The following is an 11,925-nucleotide window of genomic DNA, read 5'->3' as shown; positions in this document are numbered from 1 at the left end:
TGATAGTGCAGAAGCAAATTTGCTTGTATTTTGACATTTATAAGTCTATATTTCAGGATGCTGGTCTGTTTTTATCTAAGTTGTAAACCACAAACATAATAAATGATACAAGATTACTAGAGGAAAAGTGACAAAAATGAGCATCAGTCACATGGCCAGCTTGAGACATTTATTTTTCTTTTGGGTCATCAGAGGACTGAATAAACAAAGATTGTTAATATTATTGAATTATTAGCTGCCATTTATGCTCTTTGTGTTTATATTTATTGAAACAATTTCATACAGTTAAACAGGCTGGAAATGGCACTTGCCTACTAAGTCTATTTGCTATTTGTTATCTTTTACATTGGAAGCACATATATGAAATATGTGCTTAGATGGTGTGAAATGGAGCAAAATCCAGTAACCAGTTTTCTGTATGTCACTTTGATTCCAGTGCCTGGCTCCAGGACAGATTCACAGCTGTTGTTCTGTACGGCCTGGGATATTTTGGTCAGAAAACAGTACAGAAGAGAAAGGCTCTGTGTCCTATTGCCATTGCAGTGCTGGTCCCTCACTTTGTTTTTCATTGTTTTTTTTTTCAGTCTGATCCTGTTCAAGTGTCTTAGCAGATGTGCTTGACCACCTACAGCCTTTTTGGATTGTTCTCCTTCCTGGCTTTTCATGCTCAGCTATTCATGAAATCTGAACTATGTGTTGATCTCTGAGGCAGTTCCAACCTCCCTTAATGCAGAAATTATTTAAAAGAAGAAGTAGGCAACAGTTCTGCAAAATATTTGTCCACATTTCTCTTGGATGCTTTCCTTCAACAAGCAGATGAGGACAGCATCTGGCTTTAGCTAGCTGGGGAGGCGAGGCAAGTGCAGCAGGGTTTGCTGATGGGCAGACTTCATCACAAGCTCATACTTTAATAGGCACAGTTCAACCATGAGGCACAAATCTATGGGGTAAACTTCATTAGTTTCACTGCTCACACCACTTCTTGTAGGACTAATGAAAGCATACGCAGTGAGTGGCTTATGCGTCTTGGCCAGGAGTATGGCAGTACTTTTGCGGGTACTAAAGTCTTGAATTCTATGAAAGACCTTGTCAGAGCGTATTTTGCCTGTCTTCCACATCAGTCTCTTGAAAAAATTGTTTTCTGGTTACTTTATGCATTATGGAGCCTCACAGGACTTAATACTGCACCTACTTTTTCTGCGTATATGTTGTTTCTCAGTCTTGCGTTCCACTTAAGAGCTGTGAGGCATTGCTACATCAGTCATTCTTCAGCACTCCTTCTTTCCTGATGTGTCATGTTCTTCTCTTTCTTGCTGTGCTGGAGAGTGAGCATTAATAGTACACAAGTTTTTGATCAAAAAACTGTACTGAGCAAAGTCAAAGTGACATTTGGCGAATTTTCTTGTTTACCAGACAGCCTCTTGTATTTATAATCTGTTTTTAATCTATAGAACTGTAACATTCCTTATATTTCTTTTCCTCAATCTCATCTCCAAGGAGAAGTTTCTGACTGTCAGTCAGTCTTTAGACCTGGCTTTTCCTAGCGGCAGCCTCAGCCCCAGTCGAATCCCCAGGATGCTGGGGATGGCAGGTCTCCTCCATCCCCATTCCCTTCCAGTGGTGGTGGGGCGGCTGCATCAGAGCTGCTGGAGCACCCAGTGCCAGAAGGGACTGATGTGGGGATGGACAGGGTGCACAGCGGGTATGTGCCTGCCTCGGCGCGCTGGGAAAAGTTGATACTGCCCGAGACTTGGGCGGTGAGTGCACCTCACAGCAGTGCAGGGGGAGGCTGCTTTCTAGGATCATTTGAGCCTTTTCTAAGCTATTTAGTCTGCATATTTTGGATACCGTGAATATGCATACTCAGGACTTGGGCCATTGGCTTGGGTTTCCAAAGCAGCTGGTTTATCTGAAGTCTGTTGCAGTCAGCCCAGTCCTTTTTCCTCGTGGCCTCAGACTAGTCAATCTGGAGTCACATTTTTTATAGTTGATACAACTTGCCTCTTGCTGGAGCAGCAACAAACTCATCTACAGCTATTAGAGAGAGATTTGTTACCTGAACCCCTGCTCTCTGCCTTTTTGACCACTAGCTGTGGTAAGGTCAATTGGGATCCAGATCTAGATGCATTCAGCTCATCTGCATTTTTTAATGAGAAAACCCTCTATTTCTGCCCATACTCCCTTATTACAACTTCAGAAGTAGCTGATTTTTTTCTAGTTTCAGATGGAGCTTTTGTTTTTTGCATTGTAAAACGATATCTGAGACCTCCCCAAGTCACTGATGTTGCTCAAAGAAATGAAGAGGCTCTGGAAGGAAAGTTAAAATAGCCTAATCTGTGGAGAATCCAAATATTTCAAGTTTTGTACTTTGTGACTCTTTAAAAATTATGTGCATGACATGGAAAAGACATTTGGGTCCACTTTCCTGCTAAGTTTTTTGAGATGAGGACTCTTGCTGGTAGTAAGTTTTATACCATGTAGTACAACTCATTCATGGTAGTTTTCAGTTCTTCAGTAATTTCATATTTGTAATATGGGAAATCAGATTTTGCTGCAAAAATTATTAAGCAAACAGTGACATTTGAAATCTGAGTCTCTGCTTTCACTAGAACAAAGCTTGTTTTCTTCTTAGCCCGGCATCTCATTGTAATCACTATTCCTTTTAGGAAGCACATTTCTTAGATGGATGTGAAATGGTAACATTGAAACCTAACAATAACTAATGAAATGTGTTTGAAAGATAGTGATTTGCACAACTCTGCAACACGTGCTGTCAGCGATGCTTTAGAAGAGGAATGAAGTTTCTAACTTGAATGGAAAGAAGGCAGCATTGGATTTAGAAGTGTCTTAAGGTGTCTAAATGAATTACTCATGTTTCATCCACTGACATCTGAGGTGGAGCTGCTTTTATTAGTGACTGACAGCACAGAGACAGTCACCCAGGAAAGCACCTGGTAGTCTAATTTACTCGTCGTCTTTCTCAACCTGAGAACCAAGATGTCTACAAGCAAATGATTTTCTAATGATGCCTCAGGCTAATGCATGACAAAACTTTGCTTTCTCTTATGCATGCTTTCGCTAAGCATGCTGGACATGCTTAGTCCAGCCTGTGTCTGTAGATATTCCTCACCAGCATGATGTGTCGGTCCCTTTTTGATTGCAGAGGTAGCAAAGCTTTCCCAGTTTCCCCTCCTAGTACATAAAGAGGAGAAAGAGGCTGCTCCTGCCCCGTCCAGTGAATCCAGGTTTCCATAGAGTGAAAAGATTGGAGCTTTTTCATTTGGGAGGGCATAAGCAAAAGGGAATGTGTAAAATTAGACAACATCATAAGACATTTAGAGCAGTTCAATTTGTTGCTTTTATCACCTTTGTTGCAACGCAGGAGCAAGGGGACAGTCAGAGATGAAATATGAGCAAATTCCAAACAGATTAGAGGAAATGCATTTTATGTATTGTACAGCTGGAGCTTGAGTCTCATTGCCAAAAAATAGCAGCTAGACTCAGGAGTCAGCAAGGCTGGGAAGAGGACTGGATACTTTTGTGAGTAGCGGGATGTTCAGAGACGCTTTGAAAAGGCTCAAAAACAGGTTTAGAAGGGAGGTAAAGCCTGAGATAGTTGTGAAATTCGCACAAATCAACCCTCTCAGCATTAAACTTACAACTTCAATGCTCTTCATCGTATGATCTTTTGAGCCTGTGGGTAAACATAGCTGTCAAACCTTGTTGGTGTTAAGCAATATATTAATTTGCCTGTGCATCAAGAGTGCACCTAGCTGCTATGGGGTGCTGCGGCTTCATGGATGACACTTTGCCAGTGTCTAGTTTGGGTTTTTCCCGATAATTGAGTTTTCAGTGTCATCTGCTAGGGAGAAGAATTCAGCCTCTCCTTTTTCTTCAAGATTTTAGAGAGGTGGGAGAGCCTGTTTCCCTGTTGGAAATGTTTGTTTGGGGGATTTATTTGAGCAAGTCCTGGATACTTATAACATCAAGTAAGTTTTGAACAGAGTAGGATTTTTGTGGCTGGTTGTTATTGGTACCTATGCTAGTTGGTCACCTCCAGATCTAAGCGTTCCAGCTCCAAAAAGGAGGATTTTGATACATGCTGGATCATTGCAGAAGAGATGCATTGACATGTTCTTTTGTTCCTGTAAAGATGTCAGCCTGCGAGGTTCTCCTTCCTTATTTTTCTCCCTCCGGGCAATTGCATGGTCACTGGTTGCTCCTTTCCTCCAATTTTTATCTGCTCAGGGCATGCCTCTTTTGAATGCAAGGGTTGCATCAAGAGATTAAGAAGGAATCTACAGGTAAGAAAGGTGACGTTCTTGTTGTGAGAGAGGAGGGACCTGGCTGTGGTCCCCATACCCCTCTGGTAAGACCAGAGGGAAGTGGGAAAGACCAAGAGACTTAGACCCACAGTTGTGTCATCTGTGTCACCCACATTGTGAAATCTAGACCTACAAGCCAGAAAATAAGATGAAAGCTTGCTTTGTCACGTTGGAAAAATTACTTAGCAAACCACAGTGAGGCATTTCAGATTACCTTCTTACTCTTTCTTAAACTGTTTTATTTCCTTCTAACATTAGCCATCAAACAAAATATTTGAAGTTTTTAAGAAGTACGGTTACTTTTTGCTTTGTGAATAAGAAAAGCACTTATTCAACTGTAGCTGTCTTTGAGATCCGTTTTTTGATTCAATGGAAAAGTGATGACAGGTGTTGTCACGCAGAAATTAATTCTTTCAGCATAACTGTCCAGGCTCTCGAATGATTTATTCTGTGTGAGGTATTTGGCAAAATGAAATCTACTTAACCTGTTTAAACAACAAGGGAAAATTGTTAAACTAAACTTTCCTCCCACGCCGCCCGCCTGGGTGATGCGTGTTGGAAAGCGGCACCCTCACCATTACAGCGAGCGGTGCGGAGGTGATGAAACTGATCCTGGGCAAGGTCTCGTAATGGGGGCTTTTCTCAGTGAGAAGAATGCCAGTGCTTGTTTTAGGCCAGCACCAAAATCATTGTTCTCATTGTTGTTGTTGTTGGTTTTCGCTGCATTAGAACAGATCACAGCTTTAAAAACAAAGGTCTTCATTCCCCGTATCCATTACTTTGTTCTCATGAGAAGAAACCTGTGTCTGCCTGTTATAATAAACTGACGTACCAGACTACGGTGAAGTTAATAAGAACTGACAGTATAACAGGAGCTATGGCAGCTTAAGTTGCAATAAATTTGTTTGTTTATAGATGGCATTTTGCAACAAAGAAAGTATTTTATAAATCAAAGAGATCTCCCACCAAACTTACCTTACTGAGGCGTAAACCAACATCTAATAACTAAAATCCAGAGCTGTTCCAAGAAAACCATTTATCTTTATTTTTTTTTTAAATAGTTGGTATGTGAACATTTTGTTTATTTCAGCCAATGCAGCATTGCCATTGTCTAAATCAGTCCCACAGTCCCATAATATTTATCCTACATCCCAACAACATGTGAATGCCAGTTTCTTCCCATCCTTTTTGCTTTAAGTAAGTTTCAGGAAAAACCTGGGCTTTCAAACCAGGAGAAAAATGCATTTTCTAAATTCTATTATGTATATAAAAATATCATAAAATTCAAATCATTGTTGTGTTTTGGGTCCAACGTTTTGGGGGTTTTTTTCATTCTTGGGTTGGCAGTTTTGTCATTATTTATCTGTCTCACCAAGACAGATCCCATCAGGACTGCTGTCCTGTCTCTGTATGTCTCAGTCTTGATCTCTAATTTGCAGCTTAATTGCAGGAACAATAAGGTAGTTATCATCTCTTGGTCACTGTTACTGCACTAACCACCTTTCCACTCTTCTTAGGAAGGCATTTGGGATATGAGCAGATTTGGAGATATATTTAGAAAACACTACTAAGAATTTTCATATCAGTTTATTTGCTACTTCCAGAAAATCCATCTTTTGCTTTTTGATGGATGGACTGAATACAGGCTTCCCACATAATTGCATTTTACCCTTCTCTAAATCTATTGATATTGATTAATGCGTATCTTAAATAATTTTAACAACTAAAAATCTTAGATGTGTACAGCAGAAAGCAGTGCTTTGCTCCCTGATGGGTTAAGAAATATGGAGCTATATTGATACTACATGTTACAACATTCTCCTTTCAGTGTAACAGACTATAGATCAGCAATTTGCAACTTGGCCACACGAAAGTTATCATCTCCTACCTGTCACTACTGCACCAGTCACCTTGGCAAACCACATTACCTGAAGCTAGAGGATTTTGCATTTTGGTAATAGGCAATACACAGAAGACAGCATGGCAGAGAGCTGAGAAACGCCTCTGACATAGTGCGGAAATTTGTAAAATACAAGAACTGAAGAATTTTTCATTTTCGTACACCAAAAAACCCCAAACATTTTATTTAAAGCCTGTAAAAACCTGAAAATAGGATTCATTCTTAGATTTGGTTGCTCGCTCTCACTGCTCCTACAGGCAGTCTGCTCCAGAGTAAGCAGACTTACCCTTCTGATAGCTTGACTGGATCTTCTGCCATGGTGCTCACCTCTACATATTAGATAGCTGCAACATCACACCTCAGTTTTTCTTTTGTCAGAATAAATTCCTTCAGTTTTCTCTTTCATCAGGCATTCTCCTTCTCTTACTGTCTTGGTGGCCCTTCCCTGCCTGTCTCAGACTGAATTCATCTTTCCTGAACACACAGATAGCAAGAACTTTATACACCATTGTAACTGAGATTGTGCTCATCTGTGACATTAGCAAGAATATTGCCGCTGCTGGAAACACCCTTATTTTTTCTTGGCAGCTAATAATGTGAAATACCTCATCACATTCAGCATAATCCAGTGTAGTTGGCAGGATCCAATGTAGTGTGTGTGCCTATTTCATGGGGTACACTGTCATCACCTCTAGGAATCACTACCAGTAACTCACCTAGCCTTTTTTTAATGAATTTTAATTTGATGGTTAAGATTTGTAGTTAAGGACTGGATAAGCCCTGTGCCAGCGGGCTCAGTAGCTGCCAGGGCAGATAGATCAGGATAAGGCGTAGGCTGTGCCTCTCTGAAAATCAACAGCAAAGTTTCCCCGGGAAGCTCGTTCTCAAGCTTACCCCAGGTTAGCACATTACATTTTTATTGCCGTGGTGTTTTGTTGCGCTTATTAAAAATCTCCGTTGGAGGGAGCCTGTTAAAACCTGCCAGCAGCTCCTGCCCTTTGGCAGCTTCTGAGCCTGGGGAGCTCTCGGCTTCCTGCTCTGTGGCTTTGTAACATGTGCGACCTGTCCTGGCTTCGATGCGACCCTGCCAGGAAAGTGAAACGTTCAAAATACTTTAAAATAATTTTTAAAATTCTAAATACCTGCATGAAAAGCAAAGTTTTGGATAAAGAGCCTGCCAGCAGGAAGGTTTTGATGGTCTTCAGGAGTGAGGCTCGCTGTTGTGGAGTATCCCTGGATGCAACTGGTGGCCCGTCTGCATCGCGGGGAGCTGGCTGCAGCCCCCACCTCCTGCAAAATGTCCCCCCACCTCCTGCAAAATGTCCCCCCTCCTCCTGCCAGGGCTCTTTCAGTTGAAATTACTTGGGTTTGCTGACACTTGTTGAGCTCACGAGGACTGCAAGGGACAGGAGGCCTCTCACAAGCCAGGAGGTGGCAGCCCAGACAAGGGAGGGTAGGGACATCTTCTCCCTGCACCGCTGCATTGCTCTGGGATGTCTGTCCGCAGCCAAATATTGTTTCTTGCCACATGCCAGCGCTGTCGGGAGTCTCCCATCCATATTCATTCACGGCCTGCCCTCTCTTCCTGGAAACTGTGAGGTTTGAAATTAAACATCATGTTCTCTATAAATAATCTTAATTGGCAGCAAGCTCACTGAACGAGGTCTTTTGCATACAAATTAAAACCTGCTGTAGTGAACTTGGGACGGTCCTGAAACAGGGTCACTGTTGCAGAGGGACTTTCATTTTGTGCCACTTCACGTAAATTAGTTTAAGACAGGTTTAGCAGAGTGCTGCCTTTCTTCAGGGCAGACTTTCTCAGGCTCTTTGTAAGGGTAGCTGTTCCACAGCCAACACCGAATCCATATTCTCCATCCTACAGTGTGTTTGACTGTAGCATTAATAAGAATAATTTGACTGTGCTTGCAGCAAGAAACTCTGAAGAACGTGTCTATAATTAGCTGCCTCCAGGGTCTGTCCACAATTTTACCCTCTCAACTGTATCAAACTTGTCTGTTGACTGTGGAAGCTTAATTATGTACCTTACTGTAGACACTTACCTATATCCTTTACGTTGGTGTTTCATCTCATTGACTTCAGTGAGATCACTTGTGTGCATGCATCCATCTGTACAGAAATATTTGCAGAAGCGGAGTTTAATCCACATTTGGTCTCCTCTTTTTTTTTTTTTTTGATTGCATCATTGTCAGTGAACCTTACAGTAAAGTTACCACAGCAATTTCAACCACAGCAGAAATGGAATCACCTTAGCAAAATCAATGCAGTTAGTTCTGGAACAAAAATTTAAGAAGTGGGATATCTTCTGCATGGGAGTGGAGACGACTGGGAAATCTGAACAGCTATGAAAGATAATGAGAGAGCTACAGTTGAATTTATTTTACAGATGTTTTACTCTTTTGAACAAGACTTTATTTGGTGTTATTTAATGTGACAGAGAGAGATCAATTTATCATTTGAATCTGCAGAAATGTGGGATAATGCTGGAAGCTTTTGTCAACCCTTGAAGTTTCTCCAAATGGGACTTCAAGTTAATCTGGAAAAAGAGGATATTTACACAATACAAGTCTGTAAGTACTTTTTACGTGAGGACCTTGCACTGTCCTTATGTTGGTCCAACATGAAGGCAACCTGTCTAGGTTGGCACTTTGCGCCCATGATTTGTAATATGTTGGCAGAAGATGTTTCATTATACCCAATTCAAAGTGCTCTGCACCCAGCAGGAGTCTCTCCAGCGATTTCGGTTGGATTTGAATTGCACTCTTAGACTATGGCTGCTTTCCCATGCCAAGATCTCAGTTACAATCATCTATACTAAAGATACTACCCAATCCTGTAGAGCCAGCTTTACAGATAGGCCTTTGGAAGTGAAACACTAGAGAGGTGAGCTGAGGGGAAAGCCATGGCTCGTACTGGTTTTGAGACAAATTCTCCTGACCCACCTCTCTGAAAGTGAGCGGCAAATGAGCCCACCCTGCGTGCGGAGGAGCGCTGCCCTCTCCCTGTCCCACCAGCGAGCCCGTGCTTCTCCAGCACAGCCCAGCACCCATGCACAGCTGCGCGGGCAAACAGTTTGGAAGTTTGTCCCTGGGAACTGCAGGCAGTATTTCACTCTCACTAGTGTAACTGACATTGGAAGAGGTTGAAATGCCTCGTGTCCTCGTCCCTCTTCTCACCTGAGTGCCAAAGCCTGTTGGCGTGTGGTGGAGACTGTTTCATCCCGGGCAGGGTGAGACCCTGTGCGCACTTCTTGAGTCCCTTATTTTGGTTTATTTTGAACATCTGTTCCCAGTCTACTAAAGGTGAATGGAGGACTCAGACTGAAAGAGTAAAGCTTATAGATGCTTTTCTGCAGCTTACCTCTCTCTGATTTTTTCCCTTTCTATCTCCCTTTATGCAGAATTTCTTCATAAATAGAGAGCAGGGAAAAAACCCATCAGCACCTACTGATTAAGCATGAAGCACCTTTCCAGCTTAGAAGACACAAAGTTATTGCAATACAAGCTTGGTCAGATATGGAAAGAAAAGTAAATATTTGGAAAAAGAGGATTTCATTTTTAAAATCTCTCTTTTTCAGTTGATTTCCCAAATAAAACATTAAAAAGATCCAACCAAAAACAACGTGAAAGAAAGTGCAAGAAATATTATTAGTGAGATTGCATCTACTGAAATTGGCCAAGTACTTACATAGGTTGCTGAAAGAAATTTGATGCTTAATTCTTTCAAACAATTTGGATGTTGCCAGAGGTGATGTTCCACCTGCCTACAGGAAACTATCTGCAACTTTACATCTTAAAAAAAAAAAGTTTTAAAATTGATATTAATCATCTCATTTACAAGCTACTGGTACTATACATGTTGCTGCAGATTAAATGACTCATTGGCTGCGTTTCAAATAGTAGAAAACAAGGCTCTGCTCCCACATCTTCCCTTTCTGTCACGCTGATTAGACTGCTATTTGCATTCTTTTCATCCCATCTGGAGCCCTCAGCAGAAGGGATTGTTTAGCCCTGGAAGATTAAGATTAAAATTGGTCTGATGACAATCTGATGGAAATTTATCCTGTTTTCATGCTGGCATTTTAGCATGCACTAGGTTTCCATTAGGTCTATGCGGGCAAACAAGTTACTGTGGCGGTAGGTCAGCTAGTGAGAAATAACAGGTCATGATGGCGCTACTACCCTGTGCTGGGCTGCACAGCCTTCCTGGGAGGGGTAAGTCCCTTCGGTGTCCTACGGGTACCACAGGGTAAGACCATACAAGCACAGGCAGTTACTGAGGAGTAGCTGATATGCTACTATTTCAGGCCTGGCTTCAGTCTTGGGATCTCCTTCATCTGATGATTTCCTAAGGGATGAAATAAACCGAAGAGGTGTGTCCAAGTGTGAGACAGGTTCTCCATCACTTCGTGCATTGTGCATGGTGGGACGTTCCCAGGGCAAAGAGGGAGTGCGTTGGTAGGGTCCCTTCTCACCCTTGTGGGCAGGGGTTATGGTGACCAAATTGTTTTGAGGATTTTCTCCACTCTCTGTGGCTTGCTGACAAATCTAGACTACCGCCTGCTGAAGGAGATGTCTCTTCATGTCACGATGACTTTCATTGCCTAGTTATGAGCAGGCCTCTGGGCCAGTGAGGTACTGCCCTGCAGACTCTTTGGCTCTTAGTTGTTCTGGGAATTTGCTAGTCCATTCTTGAATAATTAATTTCTCTATTTTCTCGTACATATGGATATGAGATATCTGTGCAGGACAAACAAACACAATACAGGATCTACAGGAGACACATAATCTTTTGGGTGTCCTCTGGGATAAAGAAACCCAGGACATCTCAGATGCCTCTAAACACCCATGTTTAAGGTAGCACATTGACATCCAGGCTATGCCTGCCCCCCAAAAAACATACAATAGTGTAATTAATCTGTGAAGGGCACAGGAGGGCTAATAATTACCCATAAATACTGCTTTTGTTTATCTTACGAAGCATAAAGTCAGGTTTCTGACAACAGTCGTTGTTCTTCCCCATAATCTTACTTGCTTGTCGGGGGAGTTCCTGGCTGCTACATGGGAAGCACCTGTGCCTTGTCGAGACAGGTGCTGCGAGTCACGGTGGTCAGCTGGAGACCACGTGACCTATGGGAGGCTTAAAGATGGGGCACTCCCAAGAGGGGGTGGGGCAGTTCCCTCCTGGAGGTTGGAGTGATAGGAGCTCCTGGAGAGCAGTGAGTCGGAGCTCTCTGTTGGAGATTAGAAGAGCCTTCTGATTGTGAGACACGTCGTGGTCGCAACAGCCGTTTGGTTGCGACCCACTGTGGGAAGGTACAGGCGGTCCGTGACATCTGGTGACCCCGATGTGATTCGGTGAAACGTGAACTGTCTGGACTGCAGGGTGAACTGTGGTGGAGATAAAACCCAGCGAAGCTTGAGAGCGGCAGGAGCTGTGGATTGACCAGTTTTGACCTAGACACCTGGAACAAGGTGAGCCGCTGGGAATGGGTGTGAGACAGAACTTTGTAAAGGAAGGCCAGACTTTTGCATTTCTTGAATCTGCGATAATGGCTGCGGGGTCCAATATAAGAAGCAAGGATCTATATAATTTACTCAACTGGGTGGCGGAGCGTGAAGACCTAGTGAGTCTCAGTGCCTCCTTTAACCTAGAGCTTTGGAAAAAAATGGGGGATAAGTT

The sequence above is a fragment of the Tauraco erythrolophus genome, chromosome 2 (genome assembly GCF_009769465.1).
Source record: "Tauraco erythrolophus isolate bTauEry1 chromosome 2, bTauEry1.pri, whole genome shotgun sequence".
NCBI classification, from domain to species: Eukaryota; Metazoa; Chordata; class Aves; order Musophagiformes; family Musophagidae; genus Tauraco; species Tauraco erythrolophus.
This window is presented reverse-complemented; position numbering follows the sequence as displayed.